Raw genomic sequence first — 23,319 nt, 5'->3', positions numbered from 1 at the left:
ACTGTAGTTATTCTCTATTTTGCCTAATAATATATGGTTACTCTTTATTATGATGGTTTCTTGTATCTGGTTTATATGAATAACTTATATTATGCAAAAATTTCCCCTCAGCTTACTTTGTAAGGCTCAAAACTAACTAACATTTATCATTTTCATTTCTAGTGTAAACCTGTAAACTGTACTAATGCAGAAATTGTAAAGGAAGAGTATGTCTTTGTACAACTTCGGTTGTTTCGACCAATGTTGCCATTGGAAATACAATGCAAGTCATATACATGATTTCAGACTTCTAATAGCTTTGTTAAAAGCATATTCCCTAAAAAAGACAAGTAAAAGAATCACTGCTATTAATTTGTTTTAAGTTATTATATCAAAAATACTTTTCTTTAAACAAACATATAATCAACATAAAAATTATAACTGAAATATATTGCATTCTTTTTTTCTACTAAGTCTTTGAAAGTTGAGGTGTGTATGACAGTACACGTATTATTCAGACCACTAATACTTCATTCAGTAGCCAGACGTGACTAATGGCTCCTGACAAGATTCTAGATTTATACTATAATATTTGAGCAAATTATAGTTGCCTAATGTATTCTTATGAAGTTTATTTTCTACAAACTAAATTATAACTACAGTTTAGAAAGTAGCTTAGCACTTGGGTAATATTTATATTTCATAGGTCATTACCACATAGTCTAATGTAGACTTTATAAACATCAACTTCCTTGTATCCTTACATGCATAAACTTTCCTTTTGGTAAGAAAAATATCCTACTAGAATATGGAAGTATCTTATATTCACACTTTTTTCCCAAAGAAATAATATGAAAGAGGGACCAGCAGTTAGCGTAATGGCTATGTGGTTGGACTCCCACGTAGTTGACCGTAGTTCGCGTCCTGGACCTGGTGGCTTAAAACTCACGCCAGGCGCATGTGTGTGCATCCCCAAGATCCCAAGAGGAGAATGGAGGAGAAGGGATTGCGGCGTGGCCATCCCCACTGGGGGGTAATTTCTCACTTTCTATCTCTCCGTCTCTCTCTGTCTGTCTGGCGAGAGCACACGCCCTATAGCAAAAACCTCTCAAAAAAAAAAAAAAAAAGAAAGAAAGAATATGAAAGAGATTTACCTCATGTTATAGCAGACCAGTTCTAATAGTTTGGTTTTAACCTAAGAATATTTGAGAATCTTTATTAGGAGAAAAACAGTTAAAAACCTTAAAAATTATAATATTTTCCTCCAAAGCTTAGCACAATTTAAATAAAATATAATCCCCCAAAAATGACTATGCCACAATCTCTTATGCTTCATTCTCCTCCTGGGATATTGGGTACACACACATGTTCCCAACATGATCTTCAAGCTATCCAATATGGGATTCCAGCTGTAGAATCAGCCATGTGGGATCTAGGCACCTTTACCTCCATTGTCATCTGCTGGCTTTGTAGACCATGTACTTTAAAATCCTTAGAAGAATTCTTAGTGCATCACTCTTCCCTTTGGTATAGTCTTGAAAAGCTTGCCTTTCTTTCTTTCTCTCTTTCTTTCTGTCATTCATTCATTCATTCATTCATTCTTTTTTTAAAAATTTGCTAGAGTGTATGTGTGCTCACCAGAGAGAGAAAGTGAAACAGCACCCACCCATGGGGATAGTCACATCATGATCTCTTTTTCTCCATTTTTCCTCTTGTGCTTTTGGGCAGGCATGCACACACGCCTGATGTGTTTTTTCAGCTGCAAGGTGTTTTTTAAGTTGCCAGGTCCTGTACTCAACTTCATAGTCAACCATGTCACCAGTTGGCCCCTTAAATGCTTTTCAAATGTAATCTTAGAAAAGAAAAAAATTAAGAGTCCACACATAAAAGAGATCATTATCCCTTTATTTCTATATTTTAATAAATATTGCAAAATGTAAAGATTTAACCAAAACTGGAAAAATGTTCATGAGAACAATTTTAAAATGAGTGGACTAGAGATAGTCTATTTGTATGAGTACTTTTAAAATAATATTGTTTATCTAAAAATGGTACAAGTAATTTATGTTATTATATTTATACATACAACAGAGAACAGAAAATATTAGGGGAGCAGACATAAAGTTTATCATTAATAAAAAGATTACTTTTCAAATGGATGCAGATTATTTTAACTTTAAATTTCTCTTTCAAAAATTGGTAATACATTTTCAAATCTTTTCGTTATATCACATTAATCCTTAATTATAAAATAGTATATGATTATATTATAAAACAACAAAATCAATCCGAGATCTGTGTTAAAATATTGGTACATTATGCCTTGCATGAGTATCCTTTTTCTTTTCCATTTAACATTTTGTAAGTATTTTTACAAGTCATTAAATGCTTAGGAAATGAAATTAGGAGACAATTTCTACCATGAATGGAGCCAGAAAATTAACAATATTTTAGTTATAAAAGAAAAAAAAAAGTAGCCTGGCATTGGAGCATTGGCAATATCCCTTTTAGTCAATTCATGAGGATTCAATGTATGTATATAATCTCTTGTTCCTTTTTTTCTATGATCCCATAAATAAATGGGACTATCAGCAATTCTCTAGTGCTTAGAGCAAGACCTATTATTATCAGTATCATAGTCATTTACCACTACGTAAGATCATAGTGCTTAGACTTTCACATCCTTTCTTTATATTTGAGCTATAATATAAAAGGACACATTGAATTGGATTCTCCAGTTTTACTGGTTGAGTTAGCATTTTAATTGACCCCTGGGTTAAATTTCTCAACTAAATGATAAGAAATTGCACTTCTGTAGTTGTAGTTTCTTCTGTGTTCTGGAATAGTCATATTAAACATTATGAACATTAGCAGCTCAGTAGATTGGTATCTTCACTTAGTATAGTTCCTACCAAAGAACCAACTTAACAAAGTGTTTTCCAAGCCTTGTCTGGTTGAGAATAGAAAGGGAGCCCAGGTTTATGTCTTTACCCACGAGAGGTTTGTTTTTATTTTTGTTTTTATCTGTTTTCTTTTTCCTCTATAATCATCAAACACTGTCAGTTCTATCTTGTATCTTTTATGGGCTATCTAGTGGTGTGATGATTGACTTTATTTTCATTGACTTTTCTAAAGATATATCTTTGTATGGTGGGCCAGCCAGTGTGTAGTGCGTAAGGTGACTAGATTCCACGTGACTGACTTCATGATTTAAGTCCTAGACCGGGCAGCTTGAAAAACATGCTAGGCATTTATGTATGCATACCCCGAATCCCTAATGGAGAAATGGAGGAAGAGGAATCATGGCATAATCATTTTCTAAGGAGGTGCTTTCTCATTTTCTTTATCCCTTTCCCTAAGATATATATGTATGTAATATAATATATGTATTATATAATTTACATTTATTATATATATTATATATACAGGTAGATAGATACTTTTCTCTTTTTTTTTCTCCTTTCCTTTTTGTTTTCTTTTCTTTTCTTTTTTTTTTTTTTTTTTAGAGATTTTTGCCTTACGGTGTGTGCATTCACCAGAGAGAGAGAGAGAGAGAGAGAGAGACAGAAACAGAGGGAAAGTGAGAATTCACCACTGAAGGTGGATAGCCATGCTACAATTAGTCCCTTTTCCATTCTCTTTCTGTGATCTTGGGCATGTAAGCACATGCGCCTGCAGTCAGCCATGTGGGAAACCAGCAACATAACTGCTACACCATCTGTGGTTCTTTTCATCCACAGAGCTACACCCTAGTTAGGAATGCAATGGTTTTTCCTCTGGGTGCTGCAATAGTGTCCTCACTGAAGTCCTACTCCCAACATCTCTATACTATAGCCCCCTCCTTTCTAGTGTCATCTTTTCAGAATTTGCTCATTTCATGATTCCTCGTCCTTTACTAGGTGACACTGGAGTTCATTTGCCAAGCCTACAAGGCCATTCGTGATCTGACTCCTGCCTATTTGCTGAGATTCATTTTTGTCTAATCACAATTCTATCAAGGAACCCCTGCACTCTCTCATCCTTGATGTGTCATTAGTCATCGACCGTTTCTGCACAGGGTACTCCCATTTTCTGAACTATTTGACTCATGGTATATTTCAATTTTCACTCTAATTTCAGGTCATCTGTTGTCTTTTATGTGAATTTTCTCTGAATCCTTTAGACATTTTATATGGGTGATCTTTTATTTACTTTATGTATAACTTCATGTTCAAACTGAACTCCAATGCTGTTTTGTTTTGTTCTGTTTTCACATCTTTTCCCAATCTCTTTTGAGAAAAGTGATAGCTCTTATTATCTTTGAAGCCTCTATAACTCAGTTAGTGTCTGGCACGAAGTAGGTGCTCATAATGAAGAAGTGACTGCTCGATTAAAAATGTATGTGTTAATTGATTATAATCATATTATATCTGTGTTCTAATTACTAGACCCTTTAATTTTCAAATATTTTCTTCAAAGCTTTTTTTATTTACCTGCTTGTACTTTATTATCAAAATAGCTAGTGATTTGGAAAATGCAATTAAGCTAGTCTCAATTTATTTGTTAGGAAAAAATGCCTTAAAAGGAAAAAGCTTAGAAACATTTTTGATTAACGAGTGAAAGTTTAGTGAGTTAGAAGAGTAGTTCCCATCCCTTTTTGTAAAGGTAACTGTTTTTAAGAGAGGGGAGTCTTTAAATTCTATTGCCTCCTAACAATTATTTCTTAATTAAACAGATCACTCCTGGTGGTTTGTCTTTCATTATTTTATTATCTTTTTGTTTTTTGGAGAGGTTTTTGCTATAGGCTGCATGCGCTTGCCAGAAAGATGGAGAGAGACAGAGAGATAGTGAGAAATCACCCCCCAGGGGGAGGATGGCCACACCGCAGTCCCTTCTCTATTCTCCTCTCGGGATCTCGGGAACGCACACACATGCACCTGGCGTGAGTTTAAGCCACCGGGTCTGGGACTCGAACCACAGTCGGCTACATGGGAGTACAGCAACATAGCCATTATGCTAACTGCTGGTCCCTCATTATTTTATTATCTTAAACTAAAGATCAAAACAATATATAAATAAATAAGTAACTCATAGCAGCGAGTTAGCTCATGCACTAAGGGCACATGTGACTGGTCTGCTGCAACACAAAGATTGTTTTTGTTTGTTTTTAATTTGTTAGAAGGCATGTACACTTGCTGGAGAAAGCTGGAGAGAGAGGGAAGAAGAGTAAGAGAACACTCTCCATGGAGGATGGTCACATGGCAATCTCTTCTCCTCCATTTTTCCTTTGGGCAGTCATGCTTACATGTCCAGCATGTTTTTTGAGTAACTGCATCCGAGACTGGAACCATAGAGCCATCTATGCGTCCAGTCACCTTAAACACCACACTACTGGCGGCTTACTATGCAAAGATTTACCTTCAGAAAAGTTAATGAAAATAGAGTGATGAAGAAATAGACATGACTAGGGACCAGCAGCTAGCATAATGGCTATGTTGCTGGACTCCCACGTAGTTGACCGGGGTTTGCGTCCCGGACCCGGTGGCTTAAACTCACGCCAGGCACGTGTGCATGCGTGCCCAAGATCCCGAGAGAAGAATGGAGGAGAAGGGATTGCAGCGTGGCCATCCCCCCTGGGGGGTGATTTCTCGCTTTCTATCTCTCTGTCTTTCTCTCTCTCTCTCTGGCGAGCGCACGTGCCCTATAGCAAAAACCTCTTAAAAAAAAAAAAAAGAAATAGACATGACTAAGTAGGCTTTAATTCATGACTAGAACTATAAGCATGCCCTTGCTTTGTCTGTCTTAATTAATTGAGGGTATTGTTTGTTTATTTTTTAGATTTGCCAGAGTGTATGTGTCTTTACCAGAGAGAGACAGAGTACAAGAGAGGGAAAGTGAGAAAGTATATCCTGTGGGGCTTGGTCATACTGCAATCATCTCTTCCTTTCTCCCTCCTTTCAAGACTTTGAGCACACACACACACGTACCCAGCATGTTTCTCAAACCTCAAAACCATGTAGATGGCTATGTGGGATCCATCCACCTTCATCACCACACTGCTGGCTGGCCCAATTGTAGTTGTTTTACTTCAACTCAATTGAAGTGAGAATAAATATAAGGGTGTGCCAGATAATGGGCCAAACTAACCATTTTTAATCAATGAAGGCATTTTGAAAAAGTTGGCTTTATTTCATAATAAACTGAAACACCAGAAAAAAGGATGAAAAGTATAATAACAAAAGAATAAATTAATTACCATGTTTTAAATCAATTTTAATTGTATGTTGTATATGACACTTAAGATTTGATATCAGGCAGTCAGGATTTAATGAAAATAATACCTCCATTTTTTCACAGAACGTAGGGAATTGACAGAATCAGAAGATAGTGAATATCTTTCCAGTCACATCTCAGTTTTTGTTGGCACAAAATTACTTTCAAACTTGGTTGACTATTTCCCAATTTTGTGTTTCTTTGATCTCATTTGTTATCTTCCTTCAAATTGTTGAAAAAATTGCTCGTATTTCATGATATCTTGTGAAAACAGGAGGCAGATGTATTTATCAGAGGTTTTACATAACTTAACTTCTTAGATTTTTGTAGAGAAATGTGTAGCATTTCACAAAATTTATTAACATAAATTTTATAACTGCTAGTTTTATTCTCATTGTTACTACAGAATAAATAATTTGGAGTCCATAATGTAATCAAATGTGGCAGAAATATTTGTCTAAGATATTTCACAGTATGTAATGAATTTCTTCATTTTATATTTCTATTAATCTGTGATACACTAAATTGCAAGTTAAATCTAAAGCCAAATAATTGAGAAGAGCTTAAAAACCTCCATTGTTTTATTAATATAGAAACTTCAATCTAATTGTCTTTGCTCATTGACAGATTAAATAATCAACATGTTTCTAAAGCTGATAAAGAAATAGAATTTCTATTTTAGGTAATTATTCCTGAAACATGAAAAATGGCAGTTGCAGTACAGTATTATCTTCATAGTCATGAAATAAATGTCATTTTTTAGGTTAATTTTGAAACTAAAAACTTCCTTTTTACATGGAGAAAGGAAGGCTAAATTAAGAGTCTTTTTTTTTTCTACCCCAAAAAACAAAATTTATCTTCAGTAACTTTGACATAAGATCATGCAGTACAAACTTATAAAGGATAAGTAAATTTCTGCTGACAATTTTCATTAGCTTCTTTTAGCTTCTTTTTCTATGTTTAGAAGTGTAAGGAAGGAAAACTATTTTTTCTCTACCCCTATTCAATTCATTGGCTGGGGTCTTGTAAATTTTTCTTTGATTAGTTTAAAAAAAAAACATAGAAATTATTAGTAGGTTTACCATACATACACACCCGAAAACCCACAGAGATGAATAACTCAAAGGCATACTTGACACTGGGGCTCCTATAACATCTTAATGGAGAACAATAATTTGTAGAAAAGTGACAAGAATGGGGGCAGGTCCAGATTCTAATGTCATCTCAGATGATGACCTGCTCTTGCTGATAAAAGGGGGAGAGCAGATAGTTTGTCTTGTTTCTACTTTATTTCAATTGCTATCAACTCAAAATAATCCAGATAGTCTAAGGAAAAGAGATAATGAATGAATATATTAAAATATTGGAAATTTACCTGGCTAATTATAAGATATATAGTTGGGGCCAGTAGGTGGCAGTGGTTAAGGTGCTGGGCTCCCACGTGGCTGACTAGGATTCAACACCAGACTCAGCAGCTTGAAACCCACACTGAACACCTGTGCATGTATGCATGCATGCTTAGGATTTCAAGAGGAGAGAGGAGGAGAAGGATGTTGGCATGGCCATCCCTCCTTGGGGAGTGATTTCTCATTTTCTGTCTTTCTCTGTTTCTCTAGAAAGTTCACATGCCCTATAGCAAAAATTCTCTCTCTCAAAATAAGATATATTATTTTTAAACATCTGTGCCTTATAAATTTGACACGAAGTTTGATACAGTACATACAATTTAATTAATGGATTTATTATTTTAGCATCCTTTATTATCTCATACACTCATTAACACAGTAATAAATACTTGGCTAGATGGAGTGGTCTTGAATAGATAATTGACGTGGAAATCTTAAAACAGTTTTATAAAGAATCTATTTATAACTTAAATCTATAAGTCTTCATAAAAAATGAACCCAAGCACAATGATTTGAAATGTGTTATTAGAATGATCTATTCCTACTTAACAGGTATTTAAGTCTAGTTAGAAGTTTATGAAAATGGTATGCTCCTTTTATTTCTTCTCAATGTCAGATAATTTGTTTTTTAGGTGAAGTAGATAGCTTGTTAGACACAGAACTAAAGGATGGATTGCTGCTTAGAACTTTTATACCTGTTTCAGAAGATTGTTAAATTTACTCCATTTCAATCTTAGAGCTAGAGCTTTGTAATCAGAATCAGCAGACTATTAAAACCATGGTCCACTCATTAATTCCTTTGTAAATTTCTGCTTTTTAACATTTCTGAGTCTTGGTTCCCTTATCCAATAGAAATTGTAATGTCACTGTGAAATGGAATCCATAAATTTATATTGCTCAAAGACAGTCCTATGAGCCAGAGTATATCCTCTATAAATGGAACGCATTTACTTCAAGGCATGCCATTTCTACATTTTAGTACAAGTGCTGTTTCTCTTCAGAGTAAAGTAAAGCATTCTCAAAGTCTTTTGATGCCCTGTTTATAAAATTGTGACAACTGAATAAGATAGCAACCATATAAATGTGTAAATAGTATTTTTTTTCAATCTAAGAGTAAGTGTTTACTTACTTTAATGCTCTGGATAAGATTAAGTGAAAGAATGACCATAAATTATAGCTAGTTTTGATATCAAATTGTTGATGTTCATTTCATGAGGCAGGTATCTGAATAATTATATTTACATAGAAAGACAATTTCTAAAATGTATAGCCTATTCAGCTTTGTGATGTAAAGGCCTAAGAAATGGTCAAGGATCTACTCTAATGCATTTATTTCCATGATATGCTTGGCCAATAGTCTTTAAATTCACATTAATAAATCAAAAGAATATTTCATACAAAATGAAATGAAGAGTTTTAGGGTGAATTTGCCTAAGGGATATTAGGAATTCTCTTGCTTTATTATGCACAGAGGAAATATTATGTTGATCTTTCATTTGCCTTTCTAAAAGGACTCATAAATATTTTATTCATTAATCTTCAGAATACCCTGTGACCAAATTGAACCAGAAGGGAAAAGTAAAGTTATTAAACAGAATCAGATGTTGAAATGGTACCAAATCAATTCTTCATGAAAATTATTATTCATTCATTCATTCCCCAAATATTTATCAGACACCTACTATATGCAGTGTTAGTATTAGACCATGTAGAGGATAAGAAAAGAAATATGTGTGTGTGTGTGTTGGGGGGGGTGTCTGCATCTAAAGAATTATCTATTTAGTGAGGAAAGTAAAACATAACCTTAAGGTAATATGGAATGTATATAGAAAATATTGTGCTTAGATAGGATTTTACATACTTTTTTGTTTAGATATAAATACACAGAAAGATACAGCTTAAGAATGTTACATACCCACATTAACAGGAGGAAAAATTATTTTCTTTTATAGTTCCCCCACTGGACTTCATTAAGCATCTACCTTCCTGTGATAAGTCCAAGAAACACAAAAACTTGATCAGATTAATCAGGTTGGTTGATAGGACTTCAGGCTCCATTGTAGGATGTTTAATTCAGATGTGTCCTGTTCAGGTTAGGGAATTTCATAGCTCTCTTTGTAGTTTCCTTGACCATTTTGTAAATTTTCCCACTTTCTCTCCAATAACTTTCAAGCCCTTTGATAGGAACGGAACAAAGAATAGTTTGTGCAAAACCAGACACAAGGTTGCGATGGTCACCAGAGGGATGGTGCAGAGGTCTCTTTGACCTACTTATTTCAAAGAAAAAGGAAAATAGAGTCACTCAATGGAGTTCCTCATAAGAAAACCTAGACCAAACACAAGTTTGTTTCTTTTGTCATAGATCTAATATAATGACATTATTTCAGCATCATGAAGTACTGACACACTCACTAGAAATGTTATAAGAATTTGATAGTTTGGTATGATTGGGAAAAGAATTTTGGAGGAAGTAGTGCTTGAGCTGGATCTTCAAAATGAATTCAGGTACAAATAGCATTATACTAAGAACAGAACAGAGCAGGAAGGTCTTGGACGAATATAATGGAAAGCTATTTAAGGTTTTAGAGTAAGAGAGTACAATAAAAGTAATAGTTATCATTTACCACTCTTGGCTAAATATTATGCCATTTGTTGCAGTTGCATGCAAATATGGTTACCTTCTAATAATTTCACAAAAATGCTGTAATATGAGCCTTATTCTCACTTTAAAAATGATAGAACTGAGGTTCAGATATATTTAGTATGTGGTCTAAGGACATTCATCAGGGAAGGTGGAGGCTGAATATTAAGTTCAGGCCCTTTGAATTTGATAACTTCACCCTGCTCCTAGGACGGTTCGTCTGGCTGCTCTTTGCACATTTGTTGGATGCATTCCAGCAAGGGGCAGAAAGTTGTAATTTTAGTGTCATGTGGACATGTACAGAGCAGAGGAGGCACAAATGAATATATAGGAAGAGATTTTGAAGTAGTTAAGAAGAACAGAGAGGAAAAAGAGGCCCCTTAGTCTTTCTCATTTAGGTTACTGGCAGGATTGTATGTTTTAGGAGAAATGTTCCTGGGACCAGCAGGTCATGTGGTGGTTAAGGTGATCAACTCCCATGGCGACTATAGTTCAAGGCACAGATCTGGCGGCTTGCTTTCTCACTTTCCCTCTTTTTCTCTGTCTATCGCTCTCTGGTGGGCACACGTACCCTACAGCAAATTAAATAATAACAATAATAATAAAATAATAATAATAGGGACCTGCAGATGGCATAATGTTTACATTGCTGGACTCCAACTTAGTCGACCAGGGTTCAAGTTCTGGACCCAGGGGCCTAAAACTTACACTGAGCATGTGTGCGTGCATGTCCAAGATCCTGAGAGGAGAATGGAGGAGCAGGGATTGCAGCATGGCCATCCTCCTAGGGAGTGATTTCTCACTTTCTGTCTCTCTTTGTCTCTCCAGTGAGTGCACACACCCTATGGCAAAAATCTCTCTAAAAATAAATAAATAAATAAAATAATAATAAAGAAAATTTTAAAAAAGAAATAATGCTGTCTGGAGGACCAAGTAGCTTGGAAAGGAGATGGTACTGAATGGAGATATAAAAAAATTGAGATGATGGTAATATCTAATGAAAGAAGGGTCTAGCAGAGAGTTGGGAGTGAGAATATTGTTTCTCATTGCAATAATTTTGGTTTTTGTTTTCAGATTTTTGTTTATTAACTTCAGAAATGGTGAAAACATCCCAGACTTTAATGTGAATATATTTACAACTCTTCGTATGAAAAGACTTAGTCAAACTTAGTCAAACCATTTGGCCACCTACACTAAACAATCCCCTGAAAGTGAAAGTGTTTAAGTAGTGCTGAGTAACAGTTAAAAGAATTAATGCACACACCTCATAGCTGCCCAGCAGCTTAAAGAACATGCCAGGTATACACAGTGCCCCAGATCTCAACAGGATGCAGAAATGGAGAACGGATTACAGTGTGACCACACCCCACTTTGAGTACTTTCTCTTTTTGTCTCTGTCTGTCTCTCTCTTTGGAGAACACACACCCATTGATAATTTTAACAAGTAGTATTTCTTTCATGCTAGCTTGTGTTTATGCTTACTTTGTTAATTATATAATTCAATTAAACATTGCATAAAATCTTGAAATAATAAAACAAAATATAGGACTATTTCTATGAAAATTAAAATGATTGCATTGGAAAAAATGATAAACATGAGCTATTTAATTTTTAAAAATTTAAGTGTAAGCAAGACAATTTTAAAATGTAGATTCTATACATTGACAGCTCTTCAAGTGTCTCTTCATTTTCATTTCACTTAATAGAAACTGAAGCTGGGGTTGGCAGGTGATGTGGTGGTTTGGGGCACTAGACTCCCACATGGTTGACTATGGTTCAAGTCCCAGACCTGGTAACTTGCCTTGTTGCTTTCCCTTTCTCTCTGTCGGCTCAAATAGAAAACTGTAACACAATAATAACAAATTAAATTAAATTAAAATAATTCCTTAATAAAAGAAAAAGAAACTAAAGCTGAAAATCATGGATAATCCATCTTGTTTGGGACTTCTGAAAAATAGGAGAAGAATTCTAATCAACAGACTCATAAAAAAGATCTTGTCTCTACATCAGTGTATATATAGGAATAAATTTAGCTAGCTGTCTCATTTTAAAATAAAATTTTACATTATATATATTTTAACAAACCATCTTTTTTAACTGATGACATATTAGCTTTGATTGCTTTAGAAAAGAGATCAACCATGCATTTATTTGCATTAAATTAATTGTACCTTTGTATATATTTTATTATAAATAGGAGCTTATGGTATACAGGTTGCCTGTTTTCTTTCTTTAAAAAGTGAATTATTTATTTAATCATATTTATCATTGTTATTATTTTATTTTTATAATACTTATTTTATTTAACTTTATGAATAAATTATTATTATTATTTTTTATTTGACCCGAGAAAGACAGAAAGAGATTGAGAAAGCAAGTTGCCAAGTCCGAGACTCCAACCATGGTTAGCCATGTGGGAGTCCAGGTCTTTAACCACCACACTACCTACTGGTCCCTCATTCTTCTTATTTTTAAATTGACCAGAGAGAGAGAGAGAGAGAGAGACAGTAAGAAAGCAAATCACCAGGTTTGGAACTTGAATCATGGTTGACCGTGTGAGAGTCCAGTGCCCTAACCACCATGTAACCTGCTAGCCCAAGCCTAATGTTTTCTTAATGTTAACCTAAAATTGATTTAAAATTTCCTGTGTATCAATCACTGTTCTTGGAATATAGTGGTAAATTAGATGAAGCTAGAAGTTATTCTACACTTAGCAAATGAAAGCTAAATGGAAGAAAATACGTTAGAGTAAGAGCATAGAAAGTGATTAGAAGTGAGGAGAACTTTACCAAGAGTTGTGGGTCGTGGTAACCTCTGAGATAAACCTTAAATGATGAGAATTGGGTAGCCATACAAAGATCTGTCAGAAGACTATCCTAGGCAGAAGGAACAAATTCAAACTCCTTGAAATGGAAACAAGCAAGGTGTGTTTGAAGGAAAGAAATAAATAACTTAGTAGACTGGTGATTTACCTTTCTTTTATGAATTTGGAGTGAGAAAAAAATCACAGATACCCTTTTGATACATTATATTTGAATTATCTCTTAGTTGTCCAAGTGGAAATATTTTATTTATTCCTGAATACCTTGTGCATTTAACAGTATCTAGTACATAATAGATATCCAATCAATATTTGTCAAATGAGAAAATGAATTATTTTGACAATGACCATTTTGAGATGGTTAATGTTTTTTGAGTTGGAAACCTGGGTGGAAAGTCATGATTGGAGTATAGTTGTGAGTCAGCAGCACGTAGATAACCAAAGAACTGTGTAAAATTGTGCAGGGACTCAGTGGGACCAGGGAAGAGGCGTGATATGGAATGATCTTAAAAATAAAAAGGACTGAGGCCAGCAGATAGCGTAATGGCTATGTCGCTGAACTCCCATGTAGTGGACTGCGGTTGGAGCCCTGGACCCAGTGGCTTAAACTCATGCCTGGCATGTGTACGTGTATGTCCAAGATCCCAAAAGGAGAATAGAGAAGAAGAGATTGCAGCATGGTCATCCCCCCTGGGGGGTGATTTCTCACTTTCTATCTGTCTCTCTCTGTCTTTCTGGTGAGTGCATGTATTCTATAGCAATAAATAAATAAATAAATAAATAAATAAATAAATAAAAATTAAAAAATAAAAAGGGATCAGAAAGTGATGCAGTAGTAAAATATGGTCCTCTGTGAGGCTGACCCACATGCCCATTATCAGGAGCTGGCTGAGGTTGGGGGGTGGGGGAGAGGCATGGCATCAAGATATTGTTGGAGATGCTTTGTCTCTATCTCTTTGATTCTCTCATTCATAGAAGAAATAAAGAAATAAACTTTAAAAAATAAAATGAAGAAGAAAAAGAAAACTAAAGGCAATTGAAGAGAATTATGCAGTAAGATTACAGGAAACAAGCTAAGGAATTTCAGTGAAGCCTAGAGAAGAAAGTGTTTTGAGGAGGATGGTTGGTCAGTTATGTGAAATCATGCTTCTAACACTGCTCAAGTATGGTAAGGTTATGTAAAATAACTGATCATTTGGATTTTACAATATGGAGTAGTTAGTGATTTCTCTTTCTTTCTTTCTTTTTTTTTTTTTTTTTTTTTTTGATTTAGGGCATGGTCCTCACTGGAGAGAGACAGACAGTGAGAGGGAAAGAATGAGAATTGGGTAGCCATGCCCACTGGGGGAACAGACACACCACAATCGCTTCTCCATTCTCCTTAGGATCATGGGCATACATGAACACGTGTCAGACTGGCAGGGTATTGCGTTATCATCACATCACTGTCTGATCCCCATGAAGCTATTCTGAATGGTGAATAAAGATTATAGCTAAAGCAAGGGTGGTCATATAAGTTACTATTCAAAGTCAGTTATTTTTGAGAGTGGAAGATGACATTATTAACTATTATACTATGCTAGGCAGGAATGACCTTCAACCTAAAATAAATGTGCCACTCTACCACTTTGTTGAGGGCTAAAATGAAGTCAAGACAACATAAATGGAAACATAGCTATGGACCTATGCTTTGATTTTTTTTTTTTTTTTTGCTTTGTTTTTGTTTTAGAGGTGTTTGCCTTAGGGCACATGTGTTTGCTAGGAAGAGACAGACAGAGGCAGTCAGAGGGAAGGTGAGAAATCACCCCCTCGGGTGGATGGCCACACTGCAATCCCTGCTCCACCACCATTCTCTTTCTCAGATCTTGGAAACACACACACACATGCACCTGGCATAATTTTCAAGTCACTTGGTCTGGGACCTGAACTGCCATCAACTATGTGGGAGCCCAGTGATAGAACTGCTATACCATCTGCTGGCCCCATTAGTGGTTTCAGTAGAATGTGTTTTGATTGAATGATGTGGATAAATATGAAACTGTGTTGGATTGAAGGAATGTGAAGTGAGAAAGTAGAGACATTAGCTATTTTCAGAGATTTCAATTTGGGGTATTAGAAAAGTGCATTCTAATAAGTGTATGAAGTCAAATGAAGTTTTTGTTTTGTTTTGGAGAGGGTGAGATAGTTATTAAGGCATGATTTATGCTGATATGAATATTCCAGAAGGTATGGAAAACAATTTATGATGTAGGAAATATTGAAGACATTTGCAAAGCTGAAGTCACAGAAGGGACACTTGGAAGGAGCTAGTCTTAGCAGGAATTCGGTTTTCCCATTGTCAATGAAGAGAAGGAGAGTGGAGGAATTCAAGTGAAGATGGGGTGGTAGATTTGGGCTGGACAGATAGTGTTTTTTTTTATTTCCTTCACCTTATTAATGAAATGTGAAGTGAATATATTAGCTAGAATAGAGTTGAGTAGGGAGAAAAATTTATAAGGTTTAAGAAGAGACTATAGAAATAAAATAGTCTTTTTGGAAAGCAAGAAAGGGAGTATGCTAGACAGACATAGAACAGTGTTCTAGGGAGATATAGTTCTGTGTTAAGCGACCCATGTGGGATTTGGGTCATAAATCTTAAATGAATCCATTTAGCAGCCTCCTGATACTCAGGGAAGCGCAGTGCCAACAAGTAGTTGCATTTAACCTATTTAATTTTTCTAAGTGACCATGATGAAGAATAGAGGGATGAATGTTGTAGGCATTAATAAGCAAAAGATTGCAATACCAAATCACAGAAGTTAGACAAGATGTGAGGGAATACGTGAGGAGGTATTAGATAGACAGTAAAGATGTGGATTGAGGATCTCCATGAGGCTAAGAAGTGAGTGGAATAGGGCCACGTAAGTCATTAGACTTGGAAGTTAGGGGACTACAGTCAAAGTGAATTATATGCAAAATAATTCCTTGGTTAAATATAGATACAATTAAAATTTTAGTAGGTAATTCTAGATTATCTTCCACAATTGCTATTAATAATTTACACTCTCTCCTCCAAAAGTAACCCACACTGCTTGTCACTATGTTTTTAAATCAATAATTCTTAGAAAGTTATTTTTAACTGCTTTAACAATTTATATATACAATTTAATCTTTCTGTCATTTGACGTATTTTTCTTTTTTCAGAACATAGTCTGCCTTCTCATCTCCCCAAAAGCCCATGTAGTGAAGAAAATGGTAATAAAGGAGTTTATATTAATAAAGCAAACTGTATAGAATTTTTAATGCCAAACATCTGATATTTTATAATACATAGCTTTACTACACATCAGATACTAAGGGTCCAAACTATGCAAGAGAATACTGAGTTTTTTTAACCTTCATTTAAAAACTATTATGATTCCTCCAGCAACTAGAATTAATCTATGAACAACTAAAATACTTATAAATTGGCCTTTATTTCATATACAAATGAAGGTTAAAGTACGGATTTCGAGGAATTCTGTCCCATTCTGAGCATGCATGTTATAAATTTTTTAAACTCAGGCTACCTTTCTTCTAAGTTGGTTTTTAATTTGCAAGCAAGATCTTGACAATAAAAAGTATAACATCACCTGAAAAAATTTTTTTGAGAAGTATAGTCTGGACTTGCTTAGCTGTAAATAGTGCATCTCAATTCATTTTTGCTTGTTTTTTACTATAGCCTATATAGTATTTTTTAAATATCAAACATACAAAAACTTCTTTGAAAATGCAAAGAATTTTCTATATTTATTATTAAAATGGAAGTATATGCCATTACTTACCCTCCCATCATTAAGTTAGATACATATGAACTGACCTTATAATTGAGTATTGTCCATAACTGGTAACATATATTGTTAGGAAATTTTCTTTTAATGTCCATCACTTTTCCTAAGATGGCAGTTTCATTCTAGAGGGAGTAGGAATACCTCTGGGACACTCTACATGTTTCAAAGGGTAGCCGAATCAAAAGGAAACATGAAGTTAGGAAGAATGTATCAAATATTATGTAAATAAAACTAATGACAATTAATGCAACTAAATCTGCTGTTTTAACATGCTACCAATGTAGGACAGCAATCATTTATAATTGCCACCAAATGACAATGTTAACTGTGGCAAAAATATTTTGCATACCAATTTCCCATCCACATTAATATTTCAAAACTTTTAAATGTTGGGCACCAGCAGCTAGTGTAATATCTATGTTGCTGGGCTCCCATGTAGTTGACCGCAGTTTGAGTCCTGGACCTGGTGGCTTAAACTCACGCAGGGCGCATGTGCGTGCATGCCCAAGATCCTGAGAGGAGAATGGAGGAGAAGGGATTGCGGCCATCTCCCCTGGGGGGTGATTTCTCGCTTTCTATCTCTCTGTCTCTTTCTTTCCGGTGAGCGCATGTGCCCTATAGCAAAAACCTCTAAACAAAACAAAACAAAAAACAAAACTTTTAAATGTTGAATATACAGCTCTTTAAACTGCATTATCCCTATTTCTTTAATAAACTATTTAAAATAAGTTATTTAATAAGTATAATAACAAAAAATAAATAAATAATGTTAGAAAATATGGAAGGAAACCTATAGAATTCTGATCTTACTAGTTTTATATTCAGTATTTTGCCTTTTTCGAACTGTAGCCACAAGAACATAGCTGGGCAGAATATCTTTCTGTGATCTTTAGTAATTCTGTATTGCCCCCCCAAATGACTCAGCTATGAATCAATTTATGTGCTTCAGGCTTTGATTTTTCTTTATTAATTCAGAGATGAACACTGTGAGGACATCACCCAGAGAGATGTATCATCAAGTCTCCTGTGAAAACTAATTTTCTTGTCTTTGTTCGACCAATTATATTGCTCTGCATATGATAGTTTTAAAAATAGCTAAACATTTAAATATATTAGAGAATATTAATCAGAGTATGATTAAAATTAAATTTGAGTAGTTACCACTACCCTCTAAAAAAGTATGATACCACCCCATGATATATCTGGTGGCATATTTGTTATTCAAAATATTACATTTTCATTTTATTGTGTATTTGCAAATGTATATAGATACGATGCAAGACATTGTTTACTTTTGAATTTTATAGTTAAAATGTATGCTAAATATTGTGTCCATTTTTGTCCTCCATGATGCTAGCACTAAAATAAGATTAAATATGCAACAGATTTATTGGCAGATATGTCTATGAAAACTTTTTATTTTTTTTGGAGAGGTTTTTGCTGCAGGGTACATGCGCTCGCCAGACAGAGAGAGACATAGAGACAGAAAGCGAGAAATCACCCCCCCCAGGGGGGATGGCCACGCCGCAATCCCTTCTCCATTCTCCTCTCGGGATCTTGGGCACGTACACACACAGGCCCAGCGTGAATTTAAGCCACCGGGTCTGGGACTCGAACTATGGTCAACTATGTGGGAGTCCAGCGACATAGCCATTACACTAACTGCTGGTCCCATGTCTATGAAAACTTAAGAACAAGAATTTAAAATAAGCAGAGGGGACCAGCAGTTGGCATAATGGATATGTTACTAGACTCCTGTGTAGTCAACTGTGGTTCGAGTCCTGGACCCAGTGACTTAAACTCACGCTGGGGGTGTGTGCATGTGTACCCAAGATCCCAAGAGGAGAATGGAGGAGAAGGGATTGCGGTGTGGCCATCCACCCCAGGGGGAGATTTCTCGTTTTCTCTCTCTCTGTCTCTCTCTGTCTTTCTGTTGAGTGCACATGCTCTATAGCAAAAACACCCCCGCCCCAAGATAAATAAATAAATAAATAAGCAGAGAGTTTGTGGGCCAAGATGCAGGTATGAAACTGTGAAAGGAGAGAGGGAAGACAAAATTAGATAGGAAGAGCCTCAGACCACAATACTAGCCTAGTCATAGTGGAATGTGTGGGACACTGCTGCCTGGCAGGCTGAAGCCATATGGGAGGCCCAATGTGAGTCCCAGCCCACTCTTAAAAACCTGATGAGATGGTGCACACCTATAGTCCAAGCTGGGGCAGGAAAAGATGAGCTCAGGTCAGTGGGGGCAACAAACCAAGATCCTATCTCAAAGAGCCAGGCATGGTGGTGTGTGACTGTAATCCCAGCTAATTTGGAGGCTAAGGGAGGAGGATTGCCACAAGGCGGGACCCTGTCTAAAACACAACACATACACCAAAGCATACCACATAAGAAGGAGGAGGACGAAGAGGAGGGGGAGAAGAAGGAGGAGAGGGAGAAAGGGAGGGAGGGAGAAAGGATAAAAGGAATGAATGAAGGAAGGAAGAAACAAGGGGAAAAAAAGAAAGATGAAAGAAAGTATAAAGGAAGAAAAAAAAAAAAATCTTAGCCAGGCCAGTAGGGAATCAGAGAACTGCTCATTAGACTAATTTGGCATTGGGCAGGAATGGTCTGGTTCTAGTAAGACTGCCAATCTCAGTTGTTGGCTGGAAGCAGCTTAAAGTATGGCCTGCCTGCTGAACACAGTGGCATATGCAGAAGTGCAGAATCTGCAAGTTGTCCGTCAGTTATGTTTCCTGCAACAGTTTGTCTTTAAGGAATATTTGAGCAGAACCATTAAATAATATATTTTGGGCCTTTTAGTGGAGTTGAGTGGATATAGATTTTCTTTATTTTGTAAATTAATTTGCCTTCCTCTAATGCCTTATCGGGTTTGACAGGTGAGAGACTGAGCAGATGAATTGTAGCTGCATCATAGCCTCTGGATTGAAAAAGAAAAAAAAAAAAGCCTAAATAAAAAATCTCAATCTAAAAACATGTCCTGATTATAGGACAGTATAGGCTTATGCATGTTTGCAAATGCTTAAGCGGGTATTTTAATTTGACTCCACAATATTATTAACAAAATTCATTCAAAGTTGTAAAATGTTTATGTTTCAATGAAAATAAAAACAGTGTTCAAGTAAAGAGGGCGAGAAACCCACAACAAGAATAGAATAGAATACAACCAGAAAACAAGGTATATAGATTTAGTAATTAAGTTAGTTGTGAATAGACAAATGACCTACACATATATTGCATATATTTTAAAAAACAAAACTGTGATTGTATAGTCATCTTGAAAGTAAAACTCTACAGAGGAAGGAAAGAATGAATTGACACTTATATTCTGTGAGCTCTGAAAGGTGCTTAGCTTACTTTACCTTAGTTAATCATAATTTAGTCTTTGAAATAGCAAAGACTCCAGGATCTCTCAGTATTTCTCAGATGATATTTTATTGTTGTTATTTTTGAATTAGTTACCACTGATCAATAGTTAGTGTCGATTGTGTAAGAGACATTGTGCTGTATATTGCTATTGAGGAGAAGAAAAAAGTCAGGTATTATTGCTTCCCTTGTTAGTTAAAATTTTATTCATTTATGTCATAAACAAAATGAATATGTATTTTCCAATTGCTCTTCTGGGCACTTGGGATATTATAGTAACTAAACAAAAAAAAATTAATAAATATAATACACAAGTCCTAAAGTCAACTGGCTAATAGCTATGCAATTTATCTTTGTAGATAAAATATTTTATTCTATAGGAATACTACTGAATTCATTAATAAAGTACACTGTAGACTCTATAATACACGGTTCAATTTGAGATACAGAATATTGAAAAGAAAATTACTAGTTCTTTGAAGAATTCCATTGTTTTAAAAATGGAAATCATTATCAATTACATGTTTTATTTAGTTACATCTTTATATCTAATCAGTTGATTTTTTTCTTATATGCCTTATTATTTTAAGAAGTTAAAATGTTGTATAAAGTTAGAAAATATAACTCTTCAAAGATGCTTCTGTTAGTGATTTTCTATATAGTCTTCTATAATTTTTAGTGAGTAAATGCATCTACACATATACCTTAACATGAATTTAATTTTATGCCCATTTTCACTTTTCTCTAATTTACCTTATATATTTAAATTACTACAGAGAATCCAATGTATAAGAATATATCAATTTGCTGATATTTAGGTTATTTTCTATTATTTAACAAATAATCCCAGAAAAAATATGCTTTTATATTTACAAATCTACCTAATTTATTAATTATATTTAGAATAAATTATTTCTAAAGAAGCTTACTTATTTACATTTTTCATGAGTATGAGGGTCAGAGAGAAAGGGAGACATTTTTAACAGGGACTCAAACTGTGATCCTCTGCCTAGCCTTCCCATCCAGTCTGGTCACAAACTATTTTCCAGTTATACAGAAAAAGTAATACTTTTTAAATTAAAGGAAAGGAAATTTCCATGACATAAATAGATAGCTAAACTCGGGTGTCATTCCCCTGTCTGAATAACTGTGCTCTGCAAGGTCTAGGTATTTAAGCTTATGGTTGTAGTAGTGACTACATTGCAGGATTCAAACCTGTTTCTGATTTCTGGCTCGCTTCTTATCTCTTAGCTCCAGGTTTTGGCATAGACCTAGGATGGCTCAGAATCATCTTCTATTTCTGTGGGATAGAAGGCTAAGGATTCTTGCCATTAATGTTCAGCTTTCTCTCAAAGGAATTTGCCTAGGCTGCTGAAATACACAGAATTTGTTCTGGATGGAAAGGCTCCTCTGATTGTGTCCATTCAGAGATGTTCTGGGTTTATCCCTAGCTCTAGGGATCACAGAATGAGAGGCAAAATCTATAAAACATTCATCCCTGCCACTGTCAGAGATGGTTGGTCATTGGTAGAATTGATCAAGGTGACATTTACTGTATTTTAAGTACAAGAAAAGCCCACTAGTAATTCCTCATTGCGAAATTTTCTCAAAATGCGTGATAAATGCCATCTCCTGAGATGATATGACAGTAGCTGAGTAAGAGGAAATAAATGTAAAATGAGAGAGCAGAGGATTTGAAATCAGAGACCTGCATTCTAGTCCTGGCTTTGCTACTTACCAGCTGCAGGTTTTTGGAATTGTGACGTATATCTCTGTTTTCTCATCCTTTAAATGAGAAAGTGTACATCAAAGGTGATTTGAAAATTAAATGTGACCATGTTTATGCAAATATTTTGGAAGTGTCTAGTGCTAAATGTAAATGTATGTAAAGTGTTTTTAGATATGTTAATTTTAGTTTGAAACAAGAATGATTGGGCATTGTGACAGATGATTTTTTATTATTTTTTAATAAATCCTTGAGTTGTATAATATAGTGATAAAAGCAAAATGAAACTATAATGGCATTGGGGCTGGCTGTAGGCAAGAGAGTACTATCCTGGGTTGCTCACAGCCACCTCTGAGGCACATGCACTCTTTCAGGCCCAGAGCTGCCTTATTTTCTACATAGGCTCTCTTTTACCTTAACCATTTGACTAGACTATACTATAACCAATTCCTGCTAAATTTTAAGCTTTCTAAAGAAGCCAATCTGGTAACTAATAATCTTGATTAAAGTGTCTTCGCATATTCCATCACTGAAATAACTATTTTACTGGATATATCTGCCTTGACCACTTCTCCTTAACCAGGGCCCTCCCTATATACTGCCTGAAAATTGATAGGCATTTCAGCAATTGACACTTCAGAACAATTCTCAAGACATGTGCCCTTCTGTTCTTAATGGTAAACTAGGAAAAAAAGGAATATGTCAGTGTCATCATAAATGGAGACTTCAAAGTGAAAACTCAGCCCTGTTCATGAGGATGGGAGTTCTGATTCATTGGGAATGAGCACAAGGGATCAAGAATTTGTGGGAAGAAGATAAACAATGTTTCAGACTATATGCCCTCACTACTCTAAGGAAGTCTCTCAATCATGTAGCTTTTTCACATGAAGGTCATACAAAGTTTCTATATGTATCTGTCTAATTTGGCTGATAAAAGCAAGAAGGTCAGTGGGTTCATGCAAAGACGGGACAACTCTCACTTTTTTAACATACTTGTCTAGGAACTAACAACTCTGGTGAGAAAGAGAACTACTGCCTTCTCAAGACAGCACATTGTGGGAACCAGCAGTTAGCGTAATGGCTATGTCGCTGGACTCCCACATAGTCGACCGCGGTTTGCGTCTCGAACCCGGTGGCTTAAATCTCACGCCAGGCACATGTGCGTGCGTGCCCAAGATCCCCAGAGGAGAATGGAGGAGAAGGGATTGCGGCGTGACCATCCCCCCTGAGGGGTGATTTCTCGCTTTCTATCTCTATGTCTCTCTCTGTCTGTCTGGCGAGCGCACGCGCCCTATAACGAAAACCTCTCCAAAAAA

At 35.4% G+C, this 23,319-nt stretch overlaps 1 protein-coding gene across 1 annotated transcript in view; it reads left to right on the top strand.

The window, feature by feature from the left end:
• The window catches only part of GRIK2 (glutamate ionotropic receptor kainate type subunit 2), a 775,369-nt gene that overhangs the window by 351,633 nt on the left and 400,417 nt on the right, over positions 1–23,319 (top strand). The window lies entirely within an intron of this gene.

This window comes from Tupaia chinensis, unplaced genomic scaffold (genome assembly GCF_000334495.1).
Source record: "Tupaia chinensis unplaced genomic scaffold, TupChi_1.0 Scaffold000022_1, whole genome shotgun sequence".
NCBI classification, from domain to species: Eukaryota; Metazoa; Chordata; class Mammalia; order Scandentia; family Tupaiidae; genus Tupaia; species Tupaia belangeri.
Note: the sequence above shows the minus strand (reverse complement) of the source record. Positions and strands in the feature narration are given on the sequence as shown.